Source organism: Thalassophryne amazonica, chromosome 10 (genome assembly GCF_902500255.1).
Source record: "Thalassophryne amazonica chromosome 10, fThaAma1.1, whole genome shotgun sequence".
Lineage (NCBI taxonomy): Eukaryota > Metazoa > Chordata > Actinopteri > Batrachoidiformes > Batrachoididae > Thalassophryne > Thalassophryne amazonica.
Window position 1 is genome coordinate 64,250,626 of NC_047112.1, and position 26,377 is coordinate 64,277,002.

General features: G+C 41.2%; 1 protein-coding gene and 1 long non-coding RNA gene across 2 annotated transcripts in view; one reads left to right on the top strand and one right to left on the bottom strand.

Annotated features, from left to right (window-relative positions):
- Nucleotides 1–26,377, bottom strand: part of ano8b (anoctamin 8b) — a 216,655-nt gene that overhangs the window by 185,844 nt on the left and 4,434 nt on the right.
- LOC117518886 lies at nt 1,334–23,311 on the top strand. Its single transcript, XR_004563112.1, has 4 exons — nt 1,334–1,505; nt 11,957–11,962; nt 17,067–17,076; nt 23,301–23,311. It is a non-coding gene; the product is annotated as an uncharacterized LOC117518886 (long non-coding RNA).

A 26,377-nucleotide genomic window follows, 5' to 3' on the forward strand; every position in this document is an offset into this window, starting at 1 on the left:
ACCAGAATATCAGGTCATATAAACGCGCATCAAAAGGAACATTATTTTGTGTTCTGCGCATGTCCTATCCGCAAGGAATCTTGGTCTTTTGAGTACGGCAACTACTTGTATGCGGCGCGCGCAACCCACCGGACACCACAGAAGCAGAGGTAAACAGCGCATTGTGTTCTGCGTCCTTATCAGGAGGGCCAGTCGCGGCACCGGTCGGCATCACCGCGATTGCTCTCACTGCCTCCAATGCAATTACTGAGTCTGCGGGCTCGGTAAACGCCGCAGTGGGCCACTCACACCGCCCCCCTCTCTGCTGTGCGGAGCTGAGCCAACTCTGGCAACAGGTCCAGAGACTACGCTCGCTGATTTGATGCAGAGCACTCCGGCAGCCCGCAAGGATAGATTTCTTGCGGAAAAATCCACAGCGCCGCAGGGTCTCGGTATACCGCAACCGCAGAGCTCCGTGGCCATGACTTGGATTCTTTGTGGGTCCCGCATCTGTACTAGGGCTATCACGATTAGGAATTTCTGGAGACGATTAATTGTCAGACAAATAATTGCGACTGACGAATATATTGTCTATTTTGAATGTGTTAATTTTGTGTAATGACAGGGTTCAATATCACGCTCCCACTGGCCCGTACACAGCATTCGCCCTATTGATTTTCAAATCCCGCAAAACCTCGGAGAGGTCGCTGCGCTGCGAGATCTCAGTAACATTGAGAACTGCATTGAGACGCTCTGATCGGGCTGCACTTTAACCGCTGCACACAGACAACACCATTAACATGGCAACATGAAACTATTTTTATATTGTGCCTAAAACTCTCATGAATATATTCTCTGGGTTTATAGACATTGTTATTGCATTTGTTTTATGTAAACATGGAAGAATTACAGGCTGTCTCTCCGTTATTTTCAATGGGAGCTGCTGTGAGCTACGCTCACTTCCTTTTCATGTCGTTCTGGGGGAAGTGAAGACTTGAACAGTGAGAACACTGTTTGTCCTCTTTGTTCCAGACTAATATATATATAAGATGTCTGAAATTCAGTCTGCGTTTATTAAATTCCATGCAGATTAAACGTAGCAGACACGGATTATTTGTTATATTTGTTTTAGCAAGTTTTCAGGATATCATGCATGCAGTTTCTTATTAACGTGATGAAAAGCATAAACAAATGCATTTTTGTAGTATAATATTAATTTACAATTGTCATCATGTGGATTCTCTATATGTTGTTTGACTGCAGCTACTCTCTGGCATGCAAGGGATTATGGGATACGTCAATAGGGCGAATGGCAACCAACCAGAGTCTATTATATTTTCATCAATCATAAGCTCAGTGACAATGCATACGATAACAGCCAGTGTCTGATGTCACTCAATGTCATAGTCAGTGCTGCAGCAAAGCAAGTTTTAAAAACATGTTTCACTCTCCTTTAATGCAAATATGCATCAAGTCTGTTTCTGATGCATGTCATATGTGATATACCCTTTATACCGGCCAATCAGGTAGAGATTTCTGCATAAATAAACAATTTTTTTTTCTTGTTGTGTCTGTTTTCCGTCTGGGAACAGAGAATATACAGGTGCATAGCCAGAGGGGTGAGGGCATGAAAAGTACTCCCCACCCTTCCCCACCTTAGAGTAAAGGTTGACTTTTGAAGACATTAAAGGCATTTTCCACATAATAGCGAGAATGAATGTATTCTGAACTAAAATATCATTCAATCAATATTACTCTTAGGTGTCCCAGTTTCACTACTGCAATGCTGCCCTAAGTGAAACTGATGAGTCATTAAAATCCTGTTTCCTTAAAGTGCATAACACTAATAAAGAAAATGGCAAATGAGCTGACTATTCTAAATAAAGAATTCTGAAAATATTGATGTGTTTCATTTTATTTTTGGTGCCATATGCCCAGAGAAATTAAGTCATAAGAAGGGGAAATTGGCATGATTTCACCTGCCTCTGATAAATGCTCAGAAACCTCAAGCTGTGAGGAATATGAATTTTGTTATCATCTCAGGCCATGCCATTAAAATGGGGGAAAATCAATGTCCCTCTGGGACAGAGGTGAAACCCAGCACAGTGTGAGAATGGTTTTCAAAAAACGAATCTAACCTTTTACATCATAGCTTCTGTTTCTATAATAAATAACCATATTTATAGCTTAGCCTACTAGCTATATTTTAATTTTACTACTAGTCTACAGAACAGGAATACGTATACTACAATCTCTTCCTGTATTAATATTTAGGTTTTAGAAGCCTACTCCTATAATATTATGTAGTAACTATATTTCTTGTATATCTTGTTTATTATCCTTATTGTGTAAATTATCACTTATATACATGACGTCCACTTTCTTGAACCGCTTGGGTGGGTCGGGAGAGTTCCCATGGGATAAAAAAGCTTTTCAACCTACCATCCCTGGTTCTCATGACCATGCACCTAAGTGACTCTACTCTACTCTATTCTACTCTTCTATTCTTCTATTCTTTTTTAGATATTTAGATATAGCTTAGTATAAAGATAAAGATCAACTTTATTGATCTCACAGAGGAGAAATTCACATGTTACGTCAGCTCTTAAAAAACACAAGATGGGTGCAAGTAGAGGAAAATGTTCATCAAACAGCATGTGCAAGGATAAGCAGTAATAAAAATACTTGTAACAGTACGAGACATAAGAATATATATATATACACACATACATATACACACATACACATATACACACGGTTGGGTAGGATTACTTTGAAATGTAATCCAAAAGTAATCAGATTACAAGTAATCCAAATGTATGTACATACATACATGTAATCCACATGTATTCTTTCAAAGTAATCCTACCCAACATTGCATACACATATGCATATATATAAATGTGATTGGGACTGAAAAGGAGATAGAAGCATCTTCTTTACAATATGTGAAATGGAGTTTAGGTGTGGTAAGGTGACATTAGTGCAGAGATTTGTAAACGAATTGTTATTGCACGATTTGTATACACTAGCAGAGTTCTACTTTAGAACTGGAATGTATTATGGAAGACATACCTTACTGAATTTTCATGGATTTTATCCTTTCCTTTCGTGTGGCCAAGAGAAAATTCTTAACAAAGCATGTTTCCTCTCCCAAAAGCGTTGAATTGGCCGTGTTTGCGGACTGAGCCACGGTGTCACATCACACCATGCTAAGTATGTACCGTATTTTTAGGCCTATAAGTCGCACTTTTTTACGTTTTGGCCGGGGGTGCGACTTATACTCCAGAGCGACTTATAAATGAAAAATATACTGGTAGATTCTCAATTAATTTACCATAATAAAACAATTTTACGTGACAGAGTCGCTCTATGTTTTAAAATGGCCACCGGAAACGGAAATGCAATGCATCCTGGGCACTGTAGTATGGTGGCCACCCTATAGGTCATGCTGGTCGCGATAACCAATCAGAGAACAGAACATTGGACGTGTATTCCTCACCTCACCCAGACAATGATTGTGAAACAGCGTGTGACGCAGACGAACACGGTGCTTGCTGTTATTCCAGGAGGGCTAAAAAAAACAGCTTCAACCCTTGGATATCAGTGTGAGCAGAGTGTTTAAGTTGATGCTGAGAGGTGCGTGGGAGCACTGGGTGAGCAGCGGCGGAGGATTAGCGTCTGCACTTGGAAGGAGCTGGCGTCGACACCACGGGGAGGTCATGAGCTGGGCAGGCAGGTGCTGAACGAACATCGGCAGCTGACACCTGGTATGTACTATGGTCCACAGCGGGTAATATGTTAGAAAAGAACCGTTCAGCGATGGTGCGGGTTATGGTTTGGCTCGCAATGTGGTCTGCAAAATACAAACATATCTGTAGGTAAAATGCAGCTCATGAGAGGGCACTCAAGGCTTGTGTGACTGTTCCTGCGACTTCTACCATAGAAAAATAAAAATTTCAACATTACTGATAACAAGACAACGGAGAAGGCCCAAAAAAATGCCACCAAAAAGAAAATCATACTCTGCAGATTACAAGTTACGACTGGTGAAATATGTCCTTCAATGTGCATATTAAGCAAATACGAGGTCTATTAGAAAAGTATCCGACCTTATTATTTTTTTCAAAAACCATATGGATTTGAATCACGTGTGATTGCGTCAGACAAGCTTGAACCCTCGTGCGTATGCGTGAGTTTTTCCACGCCTGTCGGTTGCATCATTCACCTGTGAGCAGGCTTTGCGTGAGGAGTGGTCCAGCCCCATCGTCGTTGTTTCATTGCCAGGAAATGGCGGAATGATTTGGGCTTTTTTTCCATCAGAATTTTTTCAGAAACTGTTAGAGACAGGCAGCTGGAAACCATTAGAAAAATTTATCTGGCTTTCGGTGAAAATGTTACGGGCTTGGTAGAGAATAAGGAGTGTTACTGTCACTTTAAGGACGGCCCCCAGCAGCTGTGGGGCGCGCCGCACTCCGAAGCTACCATCGACAGGCTGAACGACCATTTCATTTCTAAACGGATGGCTGTCTGGATCCGTGACCATCGTGTGCCATTTCTCTGGTTATCATAAGAGCTGGACATCAACCATTTTCCGGCAGATTTCACTTTTAACAAGAGATTTTGTCATGGAAAGCCGAGCAGAGGCTTCGCGCATCACGATGGATTCGCTACTGGAACGAGACAAAACCACCTCCGTTTTGGTCTCACAGGACGGCTTTGAGATGGCGTTCAGACAGCCGTTGGTGGTTTTTCCATTGAGTGATTATCCGAGAAATTGTGGATGTGCCTGGACATGCCAGAACATGTCGGGTGAGGCTTCATCACGGCGTTGCTGTGCGCCATGCGGCACCGCCGCGACGCGCGGAATTCCTCCGCACGTCTGTCTCAATGTGCCGAAAAAGTTCTGATGTCCACGTCTTTTCACAATTCCTGTGCTAGTCAGACAACGTCCCGGATAAAACACAGCGTCCAGTTTGGAAATGAACGCCACATTCCACTGTTACAGGAGTTTTTGTCATGGAAAGAGTGTTATGTGTCGGACGCAGCCCGGAGAACCGACCAGCATTTGAAGGACCCAGTATAAAATAAGCAGAGCACGGTACAAAGGATAACAGAGTTTAATAAACATAACAGTGATGTGAAAAAATACAAACAAATAAGTGCGCGGTCTGGCGTGGCGGATTTGCGGTGTGCTCCCAGCAGCACAAAACGGTCCGGAGCCAGAACCAGTTCGGACCCAAGGACCCCGCCGACACCCCCCAGGTGGCCGCGACAAACCGAGTCTGTGAAAGAAGAAATCATTATGTGAGTCCACACTCAACACACAGAGAGACCACTCAAAGGTGTACAAACAGCAAACACTTCCTGGCTTAATTGCAAATCAGCTTCCCACCCTGCAGGCATAGAACACCCTGTTCACAAAACTCCACTGCAGTGGAAGCTGATTTAAACGACCAACATACAGCTCAATATAATAAGGTGTGAGGGACACCACATTTACTGACTGTATAAATGTTAGTCACAAAATCTAACGTACCTCAGGAAGTGTGCTGACGAGCGTGAGACCTCACCCCCTCCTCTTTCACAGACCATGCATCAAACCTGGACGTTCTCTGCATCCACTGATGATGAGATGGCTCTTGAGACGACGATCTCACCCGTCTGGTCACAAGGTCGAGTCTCTGGCAAATACACACTGTGTACTCCAGTCTTAAATGCTACCATGTTCCAATCCATGTAGATGCACCACAGCTGTGAGTCCTGACGAGCCGCAGGTGATCATCCTCAGGTGATCAGGGTGAGGTCCTGATAAACTCAGCTACACAGCCACTCAGTCCCAAATGCAAGCCACCTGGAAGGAAAAACAAAAGACAGGAAAAAAAGACAGAAACAAAAAGACAGCCAGGCCCCCCCAGCCATACAACAGTACCCCACCCTCACGGGAAGCCTCCCGGCAACCACACAAACCTGGCCCAGGAGAAACACCCCCCTCCAGGGACCATGGTTGGAAACCGTATCCGCATTCATCTTCCAACAGAATCTTCATCTAACAGAACGGTTGATGTCTTCTCCTCTGGCTGCATCTTTGCCCTTGTTTCTATCAGTCAATTAGCACAGGTGTGGCCAGGAGTTCTTGAACCTGTGCGGTCAGCCTTTGTCCAACCATGTTCACAGTCTGATTAGTCATAAAACAAAAAAGACAAACACAAACAACCAAAACACCCCCCCCCCTCCCCAGGGGACCGTCCCATCAAACCCCGGGAAGAGGAGAAAAGAAAAACACAACCCAAACTTAAGCTTACAAATAAAAATGCTAACACCCCCCCCCCCTCCCCAGAGGACCGTTCCATCAAACCCTGGGAAGGGGAGAAAAGAAAAACAACCCAAACCTAAGCTAACAAATAAAAACACTAACACCTCCCCCCCCCCCCTAACAACATGTAGGGACCAACACCCCCCAGAGGACATCCCGCCAGCTCCAGGAGTAATAACCACAGCCGAGGTCCCTCTGGGATCCAATGTCACCCACGGGGACTCCCAGCACCTCCCAGAGGACCATTCCATCAACCCCAGGAGACGCCTCCCCTCATGACCAACGGACCCAGCCCCGGCCGTCTATGGCTAGATGGACCCACAGCCCTTTCCCCCCCAGAGGACACCACAGTCACACCCTGAGGGCGGAAACTGGGGGGAAAAACAAAAGGAGAAAAAAAAAACATACAAACAAAACAACCCCAACCCCACCCCCTTGGCGCAGTGGAAACTGGAAGCACGTCCAGTGTCACCAACCATGACTATACTCCAGAAGCCAACCGGGAGGAGTGGAACAGCGGTTATGGCAGACGGCACAAAACGGCACCACTCCTCCGACTTCTAAACCAGCCACCAGCTGCGGGTATATCCCACTGCCCCAAACCTCAGCCACGCCGATGGCAGACGGCTCAAAGGCGCGCTGAAGCCGGAGGTGGAACAGGGAATCAACAAACAAAAAAAAAAACAACTCTTGAGACGACGATCTCACCCGTCTGGTCACAAGGTCAAGTCTCTGGCAAATACACACTGTGTACTCCAGTCTTAAATGCCACCATGTTCCAATCCATGTAGATGCACCACAGCTGTGAGTCCTGACGAGCCGCAGGTGATCAGCCTCAGGTGATCAGGGTGAGGTCCTGATAAACTCAGCTACACAGCCACTCAGTCCCAAATGCAAGCCACCTGGAAGGAAAAACAAAAGACAGGACAAAAGAAACAAAAAGACAGCCAGGCCCCCCCAGCCATACAACAAAGAGGAGCGAAGGCTTCGCGCGTCACCGGTGGTGCCGCATGGCGCAAAGCAACGCCGTGATGAAGCCTCACAGGACATGTTCTGGCATGTCCAGGCACATCCACAATTTCTCGGATAATCAACAGTTTCTGAAAAAATTCTGATGGAAAAAAAGCCCAAATCATTCCACCATTTCCTGGCAATGAAACAACGACGAGAGGGGTGGACCACTCCTCACTCAAAGCCTGCTCACAGGCGAATGACGCAACCGACAGGCGTGGAAAAACTCACGCATGCGCACGAGGGTTCAAGCTTGTCTGACGCAATCACACGTGATTCAAATCCATATGGTTTTTGAAAAAAAGAATAAGGTCGGATACTTTTCTAATAGACCTCGTATGCAGGACTGCTTTTTTGCATTTGCGCAATATCTCTAAAATTAGAAAGGTCTTGTCTCAGAGTGATGCTGAAAAGCTAATTCATGCATTTATTTCTTCTAGGCTGGACTATTGTAATTCATTATTATCAGGTTGTCCTAAAAGTTCCCTGAAATGCCTTCAGTTAATTCAAAATGCTGCAGCTAGAGTACTGACAGGGACTAGAAGGAGAGAGCATATTTCACCCATATTGGCTTCTCTTCATTGGCTCCCTGTTAATTCCAGAATAGAATTTAAAATTCTTCTTCTTACTTATAAGGTTTTGAATAATCAGGTCCCATCTTATCTTAGGGACCTCATAGTACCATATCACCCCAATAGAGCGCTTCGCTCTCAGACTGTAGGCTTACTTGTAGTTCCTAGGGTTTGTAAGAGTAGAATGGGAGGCAGAGCCTTCAGCTTTCAGGCTCCTCTCCTGTGGAACCAGCTCCCAATTCAGATCAGGGAGACAGACACCCTCTCTACTTTTAAGATTAGGCTTAAAACTTTCCTTTTTGCTAAAGCTTATAGTTAGGGTTGGATCAGGTGACCCTGAACCATCCCTTAGTTATGCTGCTATAGAGTTAGACTGCTGGGGGGTTCCCATGATGCACTGTTTCTTTTTATTCACCTCTTTTTGCTCTGTATGCACCACTCTGCTTTTAATCATTAGTGATTGATCTCTGCTGTCTTCCACAGCATGTCTTTTTCCAGATTCTCTCCCCTCAGCCCCAACCAGTCCCAGCAGAAGACTGCCCCTCCCTGAGCCTGGTTCTGCTGGAGGTTTCTTCCTGTTAAAAGGGAGTTTTTCCTTCCCACTGTCGCCAAGTGCTTGCTCATAGGGGGTCGTTTTGACCGTTGGGATTTTTCTGTAATAATTGTATGGCTTTTGCCTTACAATATAAAGCGCCTTCGGGCAACTGTTTGTTGTGATTTGGCGCTATATAAATAAAATTGATTTATGATTTATTTATGAAATATGCATCCGAAAACGGTAGCCGTCACAATATTATCATCTGAACTTTTCATGTTAACATACCTGTATGTCCATGCAACTTATAGTCCAGTGTTGTGTGTTGGGGGGCTGTGGCTTTTCTTTTCTTTGCTCTCCACGTGGTATGAAAACTGATTTGTCTGTGGAGAAGGTGCTGGCTGAAGAGTCCTTCACCCTCATCAACGTTATGTGCAGCACCTGTGGATGGTGCTCAAGTGCAACCTTAAAGACTTTCAGCTGAAGCAGATAATGAGATGGCGTTCTGCATTTAAGCCATGTGTGATTCAAGCAGAATTGCCGGGAACTCGACCTTGTGATGTTCGTTTGTGAGACGCTGAGGACCGCGCCTGGGTTTGACACATCGTGCCTGTGAAGGAAGAAGGGTGAGGGACACATGCTGTCAGCACACATCTGAGGTGATTAATTGTTTGACTAATTGTTGATAGTAACTTGGTATTTTGTTACGCAGTAGATTTGAATTGTGATGAGAATTGTGCAGCTCGCTTCTCACTGCCGTGGCGTGCGGAGTGGTAATCCTCCACCTGTTGTGAGAAGCTGCTCATTTACATAAAGCTTAAATACAAACCTGAATGTGTTGCTGATAGTGTGTGCCTTTTGAAGGATATTGGTTGTAGCTGCTGACTTACCTCACCTTTTCTATCCTTCGCAGAGAGTCGGTTTGTTGTGTCCACCTGGGGGGTGTTTGGCGGTAAAGTGAGTCCAGAAGCGCCGGGCTTCGATCCTTTTAGGCGCTGGAGAGCGTGCCAGCCTTCACTCCACCAGACTGACGCATCTTTTGTTCATACACTTTGTTATGCACCAGAGGGTGGAAAAAATAAATTGTTTTGTTATTGGAACCGCTTTCTGGTTATTTTAGCAGCTGGGTTCCGTCAGACGCAGGTCCGCTCCTCAACCCGTGTCGACACATAACAGTCCAGTGCGACTTATTTATGGTTTATTTTTCTTTATAATGGATAAAGTGGCTGGTGCGACTTATACTCCGGTGCGACTTATAGTCCGGAAAATATGGTAATCATCATTATTATTCAGTCTTATTGAGATGTATGCAATGTTGTTGTTTTGTTTTTTATGAATACACTGCAGGTAACAAAGAGGTGCAGATGGACATATGTTGATCTCAAAATACAAGAAATTGATTTGAAAGCCAAATTAAAGCCATATTAGTTTTAGAGACAAAAACATCCCAGATTGACTGTGTATACTGAAGTAAATGTATCTGAACACAGGTGGAGTGACCTTCAGACAGCCGATACTCAGCACCTGAGGTTACGTCACTTTTATGGGTAAAAATTGCTCTGAATCTCTGTGCAGTTTTCATACGCTCTAGTTTTATTTTGTTTTATTTTGCCTGTTAGTAGTGCCTCACTCCCAGCCAGCTCAATCATGGGTAAAGAAGTGGAGCATGGCAAGACTGGTGTGCCCCCCACCCCACCCCCACCCCCACATCTCAAGAGTCACACCTTGAAGTTACATATCGCTCAAAATGAGCTTGTGTGTCAGTTTCTTTCATTTCCAAAGCCGAGGTCTGGTCATCACCAAGGCCAGTCCTGCTTGAACAGCAAGGGATTTTCAAATAAAAATAGTTTCATTTTGTTTTTTTTACTTTGTATATGAAATGTGCAGGGGAAAATGCACATTTCAAGCAACAACAAGATAAGAACTAGATAATCAATAAGAAAGAATTATATTTACAACCTCATGTTATCTGAATTACTTCAATATCTTTCACACATAAAGGTTAAGTGTCGGCCCAGTGGGCCTCAGGGCCTATGTTGGACTTACTTCTTCTCTTGATATTGCCTAATACTTTAACTCTGTAATCATAATAAGTATCAGGAGAGAAATAGTTGGCTTGATGCCTCCTTAACAAAACGAGATGCTTTACTGCAGGTTGGGGAAGTTCAACACACTCATCCATCTGTCACTAAACAGACATAAAAAGAACATGGCTCATTTCTGTTTGTCTGTTTTAGATCATGTGGTCAATACGCAGACATACCACCTTGAATCTGCTCAGTTAACACAGAATGAAAGTTCTGGCAGATACAGCGCCCTCCAAAAGTATTGGAACACTTGGTATTTCACATGTTTTAATTTGTTTATGCCATTTCAAATACAAAAAATAAACATTTCTAAAATTATTTTTCTTAAACTCAAGCTGAAAGCAAATCTCTACAACTTGATATAAATTAATACAAAATATAAAAGCCAAGATGATGGGTTACATAAGTATGATATCTGTAAATAATCAGTTTTATTACCAGTTTTCTTCAGAGAAGTCAGGAGATGGATACATGAACATTTCCAAGTCAGTGAATATGTCTTGGACTTTATATACATAAATTATCAAAAAATGCTAACGCGATGGTTTTCTTAAAAAGAAGAAGGATTTTCTTAAAAAGAAGACCTGAAAGTTCAGTTACAATTTACCAGAAGGTACATGTGATGATGCAAGCCTGTAGATTTGATGTTTTGGTGAAAGAAAACACTCCTCTATACCACGTCATCAAGAAGCTGTGTAACTGGGGATACAAAATGCAAAACATGCACTATGCATAGTTTCTCCAATCACAGCCAGAGAAGCCTTTAACATCTTTTGGGTTGTCTGGGTGTCTTGGTGGCTTTCCTCACTCTTCTCTTTCTTGCACAGTCACTCAGTTTTTGAGAACTGTCTACTCCACACAGATTTACCACAGAAACACCACAAACAGTGATGGATGCAATGAAAGACACAGCATCAAAATGCACAAAGAAATGTGTGCCACCTGCACAAATGCTAGCATCCAACAGAAGCAACCTGAAAAAACCCTGTGCAGCGCAGTGTGTCGTCATCTGACTAGAGCTTGTTTTATTTTATGGTTCTAGGATATGATCATTTTAACACCATCTCTAAGATGCGCATCGAAAATATCAGCAGGCCACTTAATTTTACAATTAACCTGGTCGGCTTAATTCCACAAGATGTTTCATCCAAGTAATCCATCAGTTGTGTGTTTGAGCGCTGAGGTGAGGCTAATAAAAGCCCAAAATTACTATCAGCAAGGTCACCCCACATGAAGACAATGTTGCTTGCCCATGAACACAGCAAATGAGCAGGGCTTGCCTTCAAAAACGAGGAAATATATCTCCGTGGAACAGAGTGAGATAGGCAACGACATCCAGATTGCAGGGCATTAAGCTCAGAGTCATTAGGCACAACACACTGCTGTCATTAGAACATACTGCATTACACTCATCAGCCCCTTCATTTATAAATCTGTGGGTGTGTGCACAACAAAGGCCTCAGTCTGGTCTGTGTGCTGCCGGAAGGAAAATCAGAACCTCTTTAAGAGAATTTGGAGACTGTGCAATGTTTGCACTTAGACTGCTCCATTTAAAGCAAACTGTATGAGTGTGAATCAGTCTAAGCCTGTCTATAGAAAATTCAGCTTGGCCTGAAAGCACCTACAGAGAACTGGGGAGTGAGGACAACACTGGCTAAGGGTCTATGCATAAGTGCAGAGCTCTACTTAATACACTTTTCTCATGCATGCTGCAGACTGTAAAGTGGATTTATTAATGGTGAGCATTAGGACGGAGCCCAGTTAAGTAAGTTCGCATGGACTGAAAAAGCCCTTCAGATCTCCGCACTGAGACCAGACCTTGCAGGTTAGATCTCTCCTGCAATAAAACTTGCAAATATGACTTAAAGCTCCAGTGTGTTTGATTTATGGGGCTATTCCACAGTGCAGAGTTCCTTCCCAATTTCATCCTGAATAGTAAATCGGGCCACGTTTTGAAGCATCATATTAACTTCTTGATCCATCTTTGTCAATCTTGAACAAACCTGGTTTACGCAGTAGTTATGCCCATCATCTGCACGGGTTTTGAAATCGGGGTGAAATTTTAAACCTGTTCAAAAGTTTCATCCCAATTGGCCAAATCGTCACTATTGCATGGTAACATTCGGGTGTTCGTAGTCTTAACAGCTTCAATCAAGCGTCTTTAAATTGGGTATTTCTATTGAGTACAGTTTGAAACGTGTTTGATCGTGCTCCACCAGGGTAAGTATTGTTGCGGTTGTGACTGAGGGCACAGCCCTTACTTTTGTTTTCAGGCAGGTTGCCAAGTCTGCACTTTATAACCCAGATAGTTGCCAGGTCTGCACTTTATAAGCCAGCCTGTTAGGAGGCGAGCCGGAGTAAGCCATTTCATCCTGTTTTTTCACTTTTATTTTCCGGATCGTAGGTGATTGTAATAGAATGGTGCCCTGTGGAATAGGGGTGTTAGTGGTGTTTATTATAAGCAGAAATGAGCAGAAACACTGATGCACTTTAGCCAGAAGCCAGTGAGACAAACTCATCACTTGTCTTTTAAGCTGCAAACCGTCAGTGGCTCACAATAAAAAAATGCTCTAAAATAAACTGTAAGCTAATGTTGAGTAAACAGAGAAAACGTCATTTAAAATATTATTTTGTGAGTGTAACAGAGGAACAAGTTTTCATCCTATTACATTTTATCAAAATGCTTGTCCTAATATATATCGTAATGAGTGTCCCACATCCTAAAACGCTGTGCTGGCTGATTGAGAAACTACAAATTAAATTACCTGGTTTTGGTACCACAGAATCCTATCAACGCTGGCCTCAGAGGGAACACAAACTAATTGGTGAGATTTCTATGTTGCTTTTTCTAAAGACGGACGCTTCATTAATCTTGGAAATGTGGGCTTGCAAGTATGGAAGCTATGAAAGACGGTGTCAGACAGGATCAAAGTCATTCCAGGCTGTTGGAACGGATAAGGAGAATATGGAGGAAACACAGAGACAATCAACCACCCAAGTCTCCAGTGAGGAAACTCTGTACCGCCTGCAACCGAAATTGCAGCAGGAGAAATTACCCGACTTGCTAAAACTGACTGACACGAACACATGTGAGGCCTGTTATGTGATAGGGTAAGGTTCCCAAAACCAACCCCTCCTCCTCCTCCTCGTGCAAGCAAACTTACTAATGAGTGGGACCGAAACAGCTGAAAAAACCATGAGTGTCACCATCACTATTACGTCACAGAGGCTTTACTAGATTGTGTGCGATTAACATTTGCATGTGGATTTTAATATCAATGAGCAATGACATAACATAGACACCAAAGAACATTTAACAGCTGTGAGGCATTGAAGGTCATGGCAGCAGGACCATCAGAATATAGCAATCGCTTCCTGAAGAATATGAGACGGATAAAACAGCGCACTCTGTAGGTTTACAGACAACATCCCACTGTAGCCCTCAGGAACCAAGGTCATGCATTTAAAAATGTAACAAGCTGGAAAGAACATTATGGAAGCGTAAAAAATTAGTCCTATTTTCCCCCATTATCTCATTGACTTTCAAGGAAATCAAAGGCTTCTTTGTATTATGCCGGAACCTTTAAATTCCATTAGGTTTTACCATCATGACATGTAGGACAGTACCAGTACACAAATAGCAGGTTAGGGACCTGCTGAGTCAATATTGCAAGTTTTATGAGGATAAGTTATTCAGCTACATGGACTATTCAACACCTGAAATCTGAAGTATAGGCTGGCACGCTGTGGACTGGAGCACGGACCGGCATCATGAGTAGAGATGAAGTAGCCGTGGTTACAGCGTTATACCTTTGCATTGATTATAGGGCTGCAACAAACGATTATTTGGATCATCGATGAATCTGATGGGGTTTCGACACGATTAATTGATTAATCGGGTTAGCGGGGAATTTTTTAAAACAATTTTTCTCTCCTTCCATCACTTTATTTAACAACAGAACATTATTTGAAAACTTAAAATACTTGAAAATCAACAAATCATCAAATGTCCCTTGGCTGTTGAAATATAAAATAATAAAGAATAAAACAGTTTATAAAAAAGAACAAAAATAATTATTTCAAATGACATTGCTTTATCAAAGTGCTGAGTTGCCATAAAACAACATTAAAACGTATAAATGTTATAAATATATGGTGAAAAAAGAGGTATTTTTGTTGCTGCAAATGAGCAATTAGCATAACCAGTTAACCATAAAACCTAAATCAAAAACTGTACTGACTCATTATATGTGCAACATTCTCTGTATAACTTGTAAACTATGTGGTCATTTCACAATGACACATGTGACTCATGTCTCTTTCTCTAAAATTGTATAGTAGCATTATTAGTTATTATTACTATTATTGTTGCTATTATTATTGAAATGGCAGCAGCTTAATGCTAACTTTAACACTGAAAACGCCATAGACATGCTAACACGTTAGCATCAGAGTTAGCATAAAATACATCTATCAACTGTTTCAGAAGACCATAACAAGTCAGTTTAACATAAAAAAGGTAAATATTCCTCACAGACATATGCTCTTTAGGGTTTTAGTGGGAAAAAATTAAGATAAAGCAAAATAAAACAAATGAAACCAATGAAGCAGCAGCTCGAAGCACTCCTTCATTGGTTCAACATTCAAAGCAAAGCTCGGTTGATTATATGGAAGAAACGAAACATTTGCGGTAAAACAAAGTTATTTAGCAACTAATCGATGACTAAATTAGTTGACAACTATTTTACTAATCGATTTTAATCAATTAACTTGATTAGTTGTTTCAGCTCTAATTGATTACGGTATTTTCCAGAGGATAAGTCACAGGTGTTTTTTTGTTTTTTTTTACTAGTTTGGGAGGCCCTGTGACTTATAATATCATAATAATTATTATAGTAACTATTTACATAGGAATTAAAGCACTAAACGTACTAACTCCCATGTTAAAAGAATAAATGCCAGTATTAAGACATACACAACTGCAATGCACAAAAATCCCAAATGAATTAGATGAAAATACTGAAAAAAGATGTGACTTATATTTCAGTGTGACATATATGCAGGGATTAGAATGGGCAAAGAAAATAATAGACTTAGCTTGACAGCCCAAACTTGCAGAAAATCAAAATGTCTATGTCTGGGTACTTTAAGAGACTTTCAATATTACAGAGATTCTGATTGGCTGAAAGTTCGCTGTTGTAGAAAAAGTAACCAATGACATTGCGCGTTTTAGCTTGCAGTTCCAGCAATGCGATTCCTGTGCATATGAGGAAAGGTTTAACAAGGCTGCCACCCTCCCACCCCCAATTTTTCTCAACGGATTTATGCTGATCTCAGAAATGGCCCAGAAATCCAGGAAAAAGTTGGACATCCGCAGATCCGGGGAGAATTTTCATCCCTGGATATGGGATATTTTCCTCTTCAAGATGCCTTTTTTAACAGACGCGACTTATACTCCAGAAAATCCGGTATAAAGTTTTTCAGACTGTGAAACGTCAGGGTTAATAAGCTACCTAGTTTCAATATGTCCAATTTATCAATCAATCAATCAATTTTTTTTAGATAGCGCCAAATCACAACAAACAGTTGCCCCAAGGCGCTTTATATTGTAAGGCAAGGCCATACAATAATTATGTAAAACCCCAACGGTCAAAACGACCCCCTGTGAGCAAGCACTTGGCTACAGTGGGAAGGAAAAACTCCCTTTTAACAGGAAGAAACCTCCAGCAGAACCAGGCTCAGGGAGGGGCAGTCTTCTGCTGGGACTGGTTGGGGCTGAGGGAGAGAACCAGGAAAAAGACATGCTGTGGAGGGGAGCAGAGATCGATCACTAATGATTAAATGCAGAGTGGTGCATACAGAGCAAAAAGAGAAAGAAACAGTGCATCATGGGAACCCCCCAGCAGTCTACGTCTATAGCAGCATAACTAAGGGATGGTTCAGGGTCACCTGATCCAGCCCTAACTATAAGCTTTAGCAAAAAGGAAAGTTTTAAGCCTAATCTTAAAAGTAGAGAGGGTGTCTGTCTCCCTGATCTGAATTGGGAGCTGGTTCCACAGGAGAGGAGCCTGAAAGCTGAAGGCTCTGCCTCCCATTCTACTCTTACAAACCCTAGGAACTACAAGTAAGCCTGCAGTCTGAGAGCGAAGCGCTCTATTGGGGTGATATGGTACTACGAGGTCCCTAAGATAAGATGGGACCTGATTATTCAAAACCTTATAAGTAAGAAGAAGAATTTTAAATTCTATTCTAGAATTAACAGGGAGCCAATGAAGAGAGGCCAATATGGGTGAGATATGCTCTCTCCTTCTAGTCCCCGTCAGTACTCTAGCTGCAGCATTTTGAATTAACTGAAGGCTTTTTAGGGAACTTTTAGGACAACCTGATAATAATGAATTACAATAGTCCAGCCTAGAGGAAATAAATGCATGAATTAGTTTTTCAGCATCACTCTGAGACAAGACCTTTCTGATTTTAGAGATATTGCGTAAATGCAAAAAAGCAGTCCTACATATTTGTTTAATATGCGCTTTGAATGACATATCCTGATCAAAAATGACTCCAAGATTTCTCACAGTATTACTAGAGGTCAGGGTAATGCCATCCAGAGTAAGGATCTAGTTAGACACCATGTTTCTAAGATTTGTGGGGCCAAGTACAATAACTTCAGTTTTATCTGAGTTTAAAAGCAGGAAATTAGAGGTCATCCATGTCTTTATGTCTGTAAGACAATCCTGCAGTTTAGCTAATTGGTGTGTGTCCTCTGGCTTCATGGATAGATAAAGCTGGGTATCATCTGCGTAACAATGAAAATTTAAGCAATACCGTCTAATAATACTGCCTAAGGGAAGCATATATAAAGTGAATAAAATTGGTCCTAGCACAGAACCTTGTGGAACTCCATAATTAACTTTAGTCTGTGAAGAAGATTCCCCATTTACATGAACAAATTGTAATCTATTAGACAAATATGATTCAAACCACCGCAGCGCAGTGCCTTTAATACCTATGGCATGCTCTAATCTCTGTAATAAAATTTTATGGTCAACAGTATCAAAAGCAGCACTGAGGTCTAACAGAACAAGCACAGAGATGAGTCCACTGTCCGAGGCCATAAGAAGATCATTTGTAACCTTCACTAATGCTGTTTCTGTACTATGATGAATTCTAAAACCTGACTGAAACTCTTCAAATAGACCATTCCTCTGCAGATGATCAGTTAGCTGTTTTACAACTACCCTTTCAAGAATTTTTGAGAGAAGAATTTATGCACGCAATGACTTTCACAGAGGCTCAGCGATGCCAAGAAAAATGAACATGAAGGTTAACAAACACACAGTTAGTAAACTGGTATACGAATAATGATAACAATGAATCTTTGCATGAATTGAATGTTTTGAATGAACTGAAAGTTAGAATGTACCACTCCACGAGGCGCAGCAAATATTTGGTGCTAAACTCACCTTTTTCACAAGGAAACAGAGGATGTCTGTTCACACTTTATAATGTCTTTGAAACTTGGAATGTCATCTTTTTCTAACCCAGACATCAGATTGCTGTCTGTTGTAAAGTCTGAAAAACAGGTCAGCGTCTCATGTCCAGGGGGCATGTTACAATGGGGGACACATCCGCATGGTGGCGTGTCACATCCTGTCTGGATGTCCAGTGTAACTCCTGATTTAAGCCTTTTTACTCGTTATCATGATCCTTCCAGTCACATATTTAGCTTTTTGTGTTCACAGAGTTGAATACCACAAGGCAACCATGAACACATGCAGAGTGGCAGGAAGTGTAAGCTGGTTCTTCGTCCGTCCAGCATTACTGCCCCCCCACCCCCTCCACCCCCATGACTCTCGTGCACAGTTGTGTCCAACTCCTGTGCTGGGGTTGGTCTCATGAAGTGAGGACTACAGTGTGGCAGACGGCATGGCGCGGCATAATGACATGATCAGTATCTTCTCGACGTCACATTTAAAGCGTCCTTGAGGAACAGTAAAGTCGTCTGTCCAACCCTACTGGACTTCAGTTTAACAAGCAGTGGGTGACAGCAGCTCAACAGAATGACATCAGGTTGCTCTTTCAGCAGCAGCCTTCTCGGGTTACCAAACCCCAGTGTGGATAGGAGGGCTTATCCTCTGTCAGCCCACTCTGCAGCACCAAGGCTCCGTCTGCACCCTGCACACACCAAAACAACCCTGGCTCAGCAGCTCAAGCTCTGCCTGGCTAATATTATGGTCCCTACCACAAATAGCCTCACTTGTAATTTTTGGAAATGTAGAACTTTTATACAGTCTATTCAAATCCACTAACTATGTCACGGGGTGGAGCTCCCCTTACCCACAGCAAACACTCACAGAAAGAAGTCTGTCATAAACCTTAAAGATGGAATGAAAAAAAAAAAACACCTAAACTGACTTGAGCACCGTATCAGTAAAAAAACATAAAGGGAGGCTGCATTAACAAACATTATTGGGTCACTGCCAGGGGGCGCTGATGGGTACCTCAGCACCGCCCACCGCTACCAATAAAACAGGCATCAACAAAGACTGAACCACTTTTAAATGATTGGAACTTGACTTCAGCAGTGCTGTACCAAAAAGGTACACAGTTGGTTGCATGTTTGCTTGCCCTTATAGTAGGGGTGTGCGATATACTGTATATCGTCGACAAAAATGTGATTGGTGTTTAAGGCCCTGTCACCCCTAGACAATTGAGCCTGCATATGCCGACCGTATTAAAAACGCTGGCATGCGATTTTGCACGTCTATTAAAGAAGCTCCACTCAACTCAACTCAAACTTCATTTATAGAGCACATTTAAAACAACCGAGGTTGAGCAAAGTGCTGTACACATTAAAACAGTATAATCAATAAAATGTAGCAATTACAATAAGTAGTACTAAAATACATAAGACAGTGCTATAAATATAACTGAATAAATTACAACCGCAATTCCAATGAAGTTGGGACATTGTGTAAAAAGTAAATACAGAATACAATGATTTCCAAATCCTCTTCAACCTATATTCAATTGAATACACCACAAAGACAAGATATTTAAAGTTCAAACTGATAAACTTTATTGTTTTTGTGCAAATATTTGCTCATTTTGAAATGGATGCCTGCAACACGTTTCAAAAAAGCTGGGACAGTGGTATGTTTACCGCTGTGTTACATCACCTTTCCTTCTAAAAACACTCAATAAGCGTTTGGGAACTCACTCACTCTGCAAACAGAAACCACTCTATCGTCTGTAAGCAAAGGAGAATTGGTGACCAAAAAAAAAGCAATTTCTTTTAACACCATATTAATATAATAGCAATGACACCAAGTCATCCAGAGGCATACATGTTTAACTTATGGTTCAAATTTTAACCACTCATTTTAGACAAGCTATTTAAAATTATTGTCATGTCTGAAGTTTATAAAGTGAAAATATCAGATATATGTTTTCGTTTTAAAGTAATGTGCTAATTTTTAAGGTTTTGTGAGCACATGCTGTGCCAGGCAGCAATGCATTATGGGTAGCATAAGGTAATCTCAGATGTTCACGACAGGATAAATGCATTTCAGACACGCTGTTCAGGGTCCACAGATAACAGCATTAAACTCTAGTGCCTAAAACTCTTGTGAATATATTCTCTGGGTTTATAGACGTTAGTGTATTTGCGTTTGTTAAATTCCACGCATCTTAAATGTAGCAGACACGGATTATCTGAAATTTTGTTTGACATTTTTTCAAGGCCGCTACTGCCATCTACTGGCCAGGAGTGTTCATGGCAGTATTAAACATCTGGGTACATGGCTGCTCTCAAAGTGTTGGTATTGTCCATTGTCCAGGCGCTTTTTGTGTGCATATATTTGTTAACTTTGTATTCTAAAACTACGGTTAGAAGTAATTCCGACTCCTTATCGGTCCACACGGACGAGGTTGGCGCCATGTTTTTAGTTTTTGTGGAAGTGACGACAAGAGAATAAGGCTCCTGATTGGACAGAATTTTAATCAGCACCGCCACCCAGAGGTTTGGCAGACTAATTACAACACATTTATACGGTTCGATGTGGATGGATTTTCTTTTTTTTAAACAACGTAGTGTGGATGAAGTTTTTTCCCCAAACTGAAAGGGTAAGATATTCGGTTTTACAAATACCCGACAACGTGTGTACATGGCCTTATGTCTGTGAAAGGCACTATATAAATAAATTTACTTACTTACTTACTAATATTGAGTGCACGTTTTACAACATCATAAAAGTTTTAAAACATGCAATTGCAATGACACTTCCAGGGCTCCGTAAAAATGCCTATTTTTACAAATAAAAATGGAATATTTTACAAAAGCACATTTATCTTTAAACCAACACACGACACGTCACATTAACGTGTTGGTTTACATAATGGATTACTGAACCAATCACTGTTTAGCACTTTTACCCAGAATGCTTTGCGGTCTGTGTTTGTTACAAAACCTCAGAATTAGTGCCTTATTCAACATTAAAAGATATATGTTATATTTTAACTTTGTACAAATGACAGAATTGACATTAATGGAGTTATTCTATCAGTATTTTCAAAAAACCATAAGTTAGTATGACTTTATTTTTCAAGACCTCCGCCTGACCGGAGTGTTGAAGTTGATAGAGAGCTGTCCTTATGGCTGCTCTGCGTGCGTGCGTGCGTGCGTGCGTGCGTGCGTGCGTGCGTGCGTGCGTGCGTGCGTGCGTGCGTGCGTGCGTGCGTGCGTGCGTGCGTGCGTGCGTGCGTGCGTAAACAAGAACTTCCAACAGGGGCAGAATGTTGAAAGAAAAATGATTATGATTAGTAAAGAGTTGATTTTGTGGGTGCTTGCAGGGTTTGTTTGTGCTGCTTCTTACAGGAGGCAGCATACTCAAACATTCTTGTTTATTCTTTATGTCTTTTACTGCTTTTGTGTTAAAAATCAATTTCAGCTGTTTAGTAACTGCAACTGTCCCATAGACAACACCGGAATTTATCAATTATCTGTAACTTCCGATACATTTTTGGGTGGTTTATCTTTATCAAAGATAACTTTTCAGTTATCTGTTATCGAAGTTAATTTTTTGGTTATCTGTGCCCACCACTGGTCATATGCTACTACAATCGAGGGCAACAGTATCACCGTATCCAGGACCTTGTCAACGGACATTTCCCCTGATTTGTCCTCAGTCACCTTCACCTTTTTTGTGCAGCACTTCCGACCTCTTTTAAGTTGAAATCTCTGAACTTTTCAGAAATGTGCTGTGTCATTATCACAGCACCATTTCAGGCAACCAATCAGACAGAACAAAACTTGTAAATCTTAAGAAATGTGAAAATTTGTTTTTCTCATCTCTGCATACAGTCATGTGAATTGTCTCACAAAATCTATCACAAAAGAAACAAAAAACCTTACCTGTGACAGATTGGACAGGTGATGTGTTCCAGCTGAGGGTGATTGCTTTTATCCCGTACACGTGAAGATTTGTCGATCAGGTTTTTTTTTTTTTTTTTTTTTGCCCCCAATTCAAGTAATTTTATACTGACTAACTATTGATACCAAGTCCCAATATAATACTTGTATTTTCCTTGATATTACACTTGCACAGAGCAGAAAGGGAGTTTTTCCTTACCACTGTTGCTCTGGGGGTTAGTAAGGTTAGACATTACTTGTGTGAAGTGCCTTGAGGCAACTCTGTTGTGATTTGGTGCTATATAAATGAAAATAAATTGAAACTGAAATTGAAAAATGCAAGCACATTAAAGTCAAGCTATATCACTTTAACAACTCTGTCATGCATTAAGAAAAAAATCTTCAAGCTGCTTCTTAATATTTGTATTCATTTATTTATTTATTTTTAATTAAGTAAACACATTTTAATATGTATATCTCAGCAATTCCACTTAGTCCTGAATTGTAGTAAAACCAGGACACAGAGTAAGAGTGACTGAATGATGTTTTAGTTGGGAAAAACACATTACTTATTATTATTATTATTATTATTATTATTATTATTATAAATGTAGAAGATGTGTTTAACATTTCTGCAAAAGTGGAGCTTTACTCTAACAAGGGGGAGAGGGCCTTTTCAATGCCTTGCTTCTCTGATTATGTGCCTATACTGTCTCTGAAAACAGGAGGAAAAAGACACTAGAACAAGAAAAATGTGTTTATTTTTTGAGGAATTAGCTACCTGATTGGTCTGGGAAAAGGTTATATCACATGCGCCATCAATCAGAAACAGACGTGGTGCTTATTTGGCGCAATATGAAATAAGTTTTTGAAACTCTCACTGCAGCAGGACTGAAGGCTGGCTGTAATCACTCTGCTCATATTAAGCAGATGCACAGTGTTAAGACATACACTGTTGATGATTGTGTGAATATAATAAACTTGCTACATATTTAAGATAGAGTGTTAAACTGTTTTTTAAAATGTACATTCGAGTCATTTATTTACTGACTGATTTAACTGGGTTTACTTCATCTGATACCAATCAATAAAAAAGGCTCAAGCTTACTGATTCTGATCAGATTCAATCAGATCAGGGCATTGCTATAAGACAGTCAGTGGTATAAAGACACAGGGCTTCACAAGCTGTCTGCACAACGGGATAATGTAATGGCTGATTTTTTTATTATTACTATTCTTGAGGGGTTTCACTTCACTGTAGATATTTAAGCATTGTAGCAAGTTCTTAACCAGCTAGTAATGTGAAAATAATCCTTTTGTTAGTGAAAATATGTTTTTTTTTTTTATTAAAGAAAGTATGACAGATTAGTAATTATGAATGTCTTTCTAGCAACATTTTCACCCATCTACGCTCAGAACTGCAGTTTTCAAGTGACAAATTCAAAACAACACTGTGGGAGTGGGATGCTCTCCTTACTGCTTCTCACACCCCGTCAAGAATATCAGCCCACTGACAGACTTTTTTTATCCACCCGGTATGAAATATTGGGGGCGGGGGACATATAGTAATTACGATATCTCAAGAACCAATTGACCAATTTCATTCATATTTAGCATCAGGGTGTACTTGGTTGATCCCCCGACAGCAGCAATTACGGTGACCTCTGGGTCAATTTCAAAGTCACAGTAAGATATTTAAGATATTGTCATTGCCACCCTTGTTAGTATGAATATCTCAAAAATCAGTTGACCAATTTCATTCATATTTGGCATAAGGGTATACTTAGGTGATCCCTGACACTTTGTGTTACTGATTTGTGGAGACTGGGGGGGATATGTCTTCTCCCAATAATTCTTGTTTCCCTTCTTTTTATTGGACTCCCTTTTATCTTATATGCAACTGTGCAAAAATGTAAATATCTGGTGTGTCTTTTTATGTGATTCCAGCAGATTACAAACAAACTATGGATGATGTATTGGAGTAGGAGGTTAGAAAAGCAGTTGGCATTTGCAACCTTGCCCACAAAACTACAAAACGACCAGGATGTCACTAAATTTGTGGCAACAGCTCTCTGAAAACACTGTTCAGAGAAAACAGCAAACACAAATGCATAACAGCAAATATGCAGGACACTTTTATGAAAATGAAAAAGATATGATATATTCTAATTATTAAAATGCAAACATATACATAATTAAACAGAAAAGACCAAAAAGGAGCGTAATGCAAAAACAAAAACGACAAAGATAAACATCATTTGGCAGAGGAGAATAGGGCAACAACAGGGGGATTCAGGTGATAAGGATTGCAGTACAGCAATTTAAATGTGTGACATATGAATAATTGCAAAAAGGGAGGCTGGCATACCCTGCCTCTCTCCCAGTGACCGCTGGGATAGGTTCAAACCCTCCGTGACACTTAATTGGAACAAGCAAGTATTGAAAATGAAAGAATGAAAGTATGACATCAGCAGGATGCTGAACCACAAATTGGGGCACATCCCCATGCACAGAGTCACATTGAGCAGTGCATGCTGGATTGATGGTGCCTATGTAAGAAATTAAATTAAACATGTACTTGCCACTCATGCCATCATATTTTCCATATGTGATATGTACATTGGTCAAGATACAGAAATATTCTGTACAAGGTGTTCTGAAAGTGCCAAATATCAAATATTAAATTGATATCATCTAATATTCGATTGCCAATTAATGCTGGTATTGATTGAATATGGAATACACCAAGCAAACAGAAATCAATATCAGAAATCTATATACAGATACTTGCTGTCAAAGATCCTGAACTTTAATTTGAAAATATCTACTTAACTCACAAAGCACATTAAACTACCACTCAAAAATCTGACAGCACCAGCTTGACACAAAGAATTAGCCTATACGTATATACATAAGGAGACTGCTGTGATGTTCCAATCCTATACAGTGGTCCCGTGCTATAACGCGGTTCACCTTACAAATAATTGCGATTGACGAATATATTGTCTATTTTTTTTCCCCTTCTTTATATTCTACTGCTTTGTTTGATCAAATTTTTTTCAAAACTGTAAGGCACAACTGAGTGGAATGAAAGAACGTGCGGGCAGAGTCGCATGTCGGGCCGGACCCGACCGCGGGGGTTGCGACAGGAAAAACACCTCCGTGTTGGAAACCTTAACGGGCAAGTTGGAACATGCCCAAGCTGTTAAACAATTTCTCAGTTACTCACTTGTTGAAAGCCATCAAAAGCCGCCTGAATTTTACAAATGGTTTTCAACACGGAGGTGTTTTTCCTGTCGCGGCGCACACAGATTTGCCGAGTCATCACGGAAATGACTCGGCGAATTTGCGCGCACGTCTTTCATTAAAAAATGTCCTTAAACAGTGGAATGTCCACATAAAGTCCTCATGCCGGCCTCTTCTGAATCTTCTCTCTTCTCTCACAACGTCCTGGGTGAATTAAGCCTTAAATTAGGATGTTTTCAGGTCGAAACAGGCCGACGACGGCGCCTGGAAGCGCTGCACGACGTCCTGCTCTGTGGGAAGTCCTTACAGCGACAGAAACACCCCATAATCTCTCATCAGCCGTTAAACTTTTCACCGAAAACCATCTTAATTTCTCGAATAGTGTCCACTCGGATATTCCTCATAGGTCCAGAAAAAATGTTGATAAAGCAACGCGCGCCGTCTCGAGCAGCGTGTGAAACAAAGGAATTCAGCCGAGAGGGCGGGACCACATCTCACTCAAGACCTGCCCACAGGAAAATGACATCACCGACACGCGTGAAAAAACTCACGCATGCGCACGAGGGTTCAAGCATGATTGGTGTAATTGCATGTCATTCAAATCCATATAGTTAAAAAAAAATAAAAGGGTCGGTTTATTATCTAATAGACCTCGTACAGTCCCAACTTTTTCTGATTTGTGGTTGTTTCTGTTGCATTTCTGAAATTGTTTCTCCTCATCAGTCACGTTTTGTGCTTAAACACTACATTAAGCACAAGATTGAACAAATAGCTAAATACCTTTGGAAAATAACAGCTGTTAAAGTTCAGAGTTCTCACCTGCTTTTTGTGATCTGTGCGTCTGAACATCACCACAGCTTCTTCATGTCAGGGGTTTTTTTTGTGGCTCAGTTCATTCATATATTCTCATTTTTAAATATGTTTTTAAAGATATTTGACCGTTTATTTCATCTCATGATCTCATAAATTCAGCATACGACGCGCACATGGTGTGAACAGGATGGTAACGGCAGAATCACACCTTTAGAGAAAGTTCAGAGAGAAGTAAAAGCTTCACGTTTTGTTTTTTTAACATGTTCACTCAGGTTAAAATCCTCTCTTTGCTCCGCGCTCGATGCGCACTGATGGTTCTCAGACTGTAACGTGTCGTGCCTGCATTCAGGAATCTCCCTCACGCACCCCTCCCTCGCAGTCTGCAGCCTGTTGACTCCACGCGCGCAC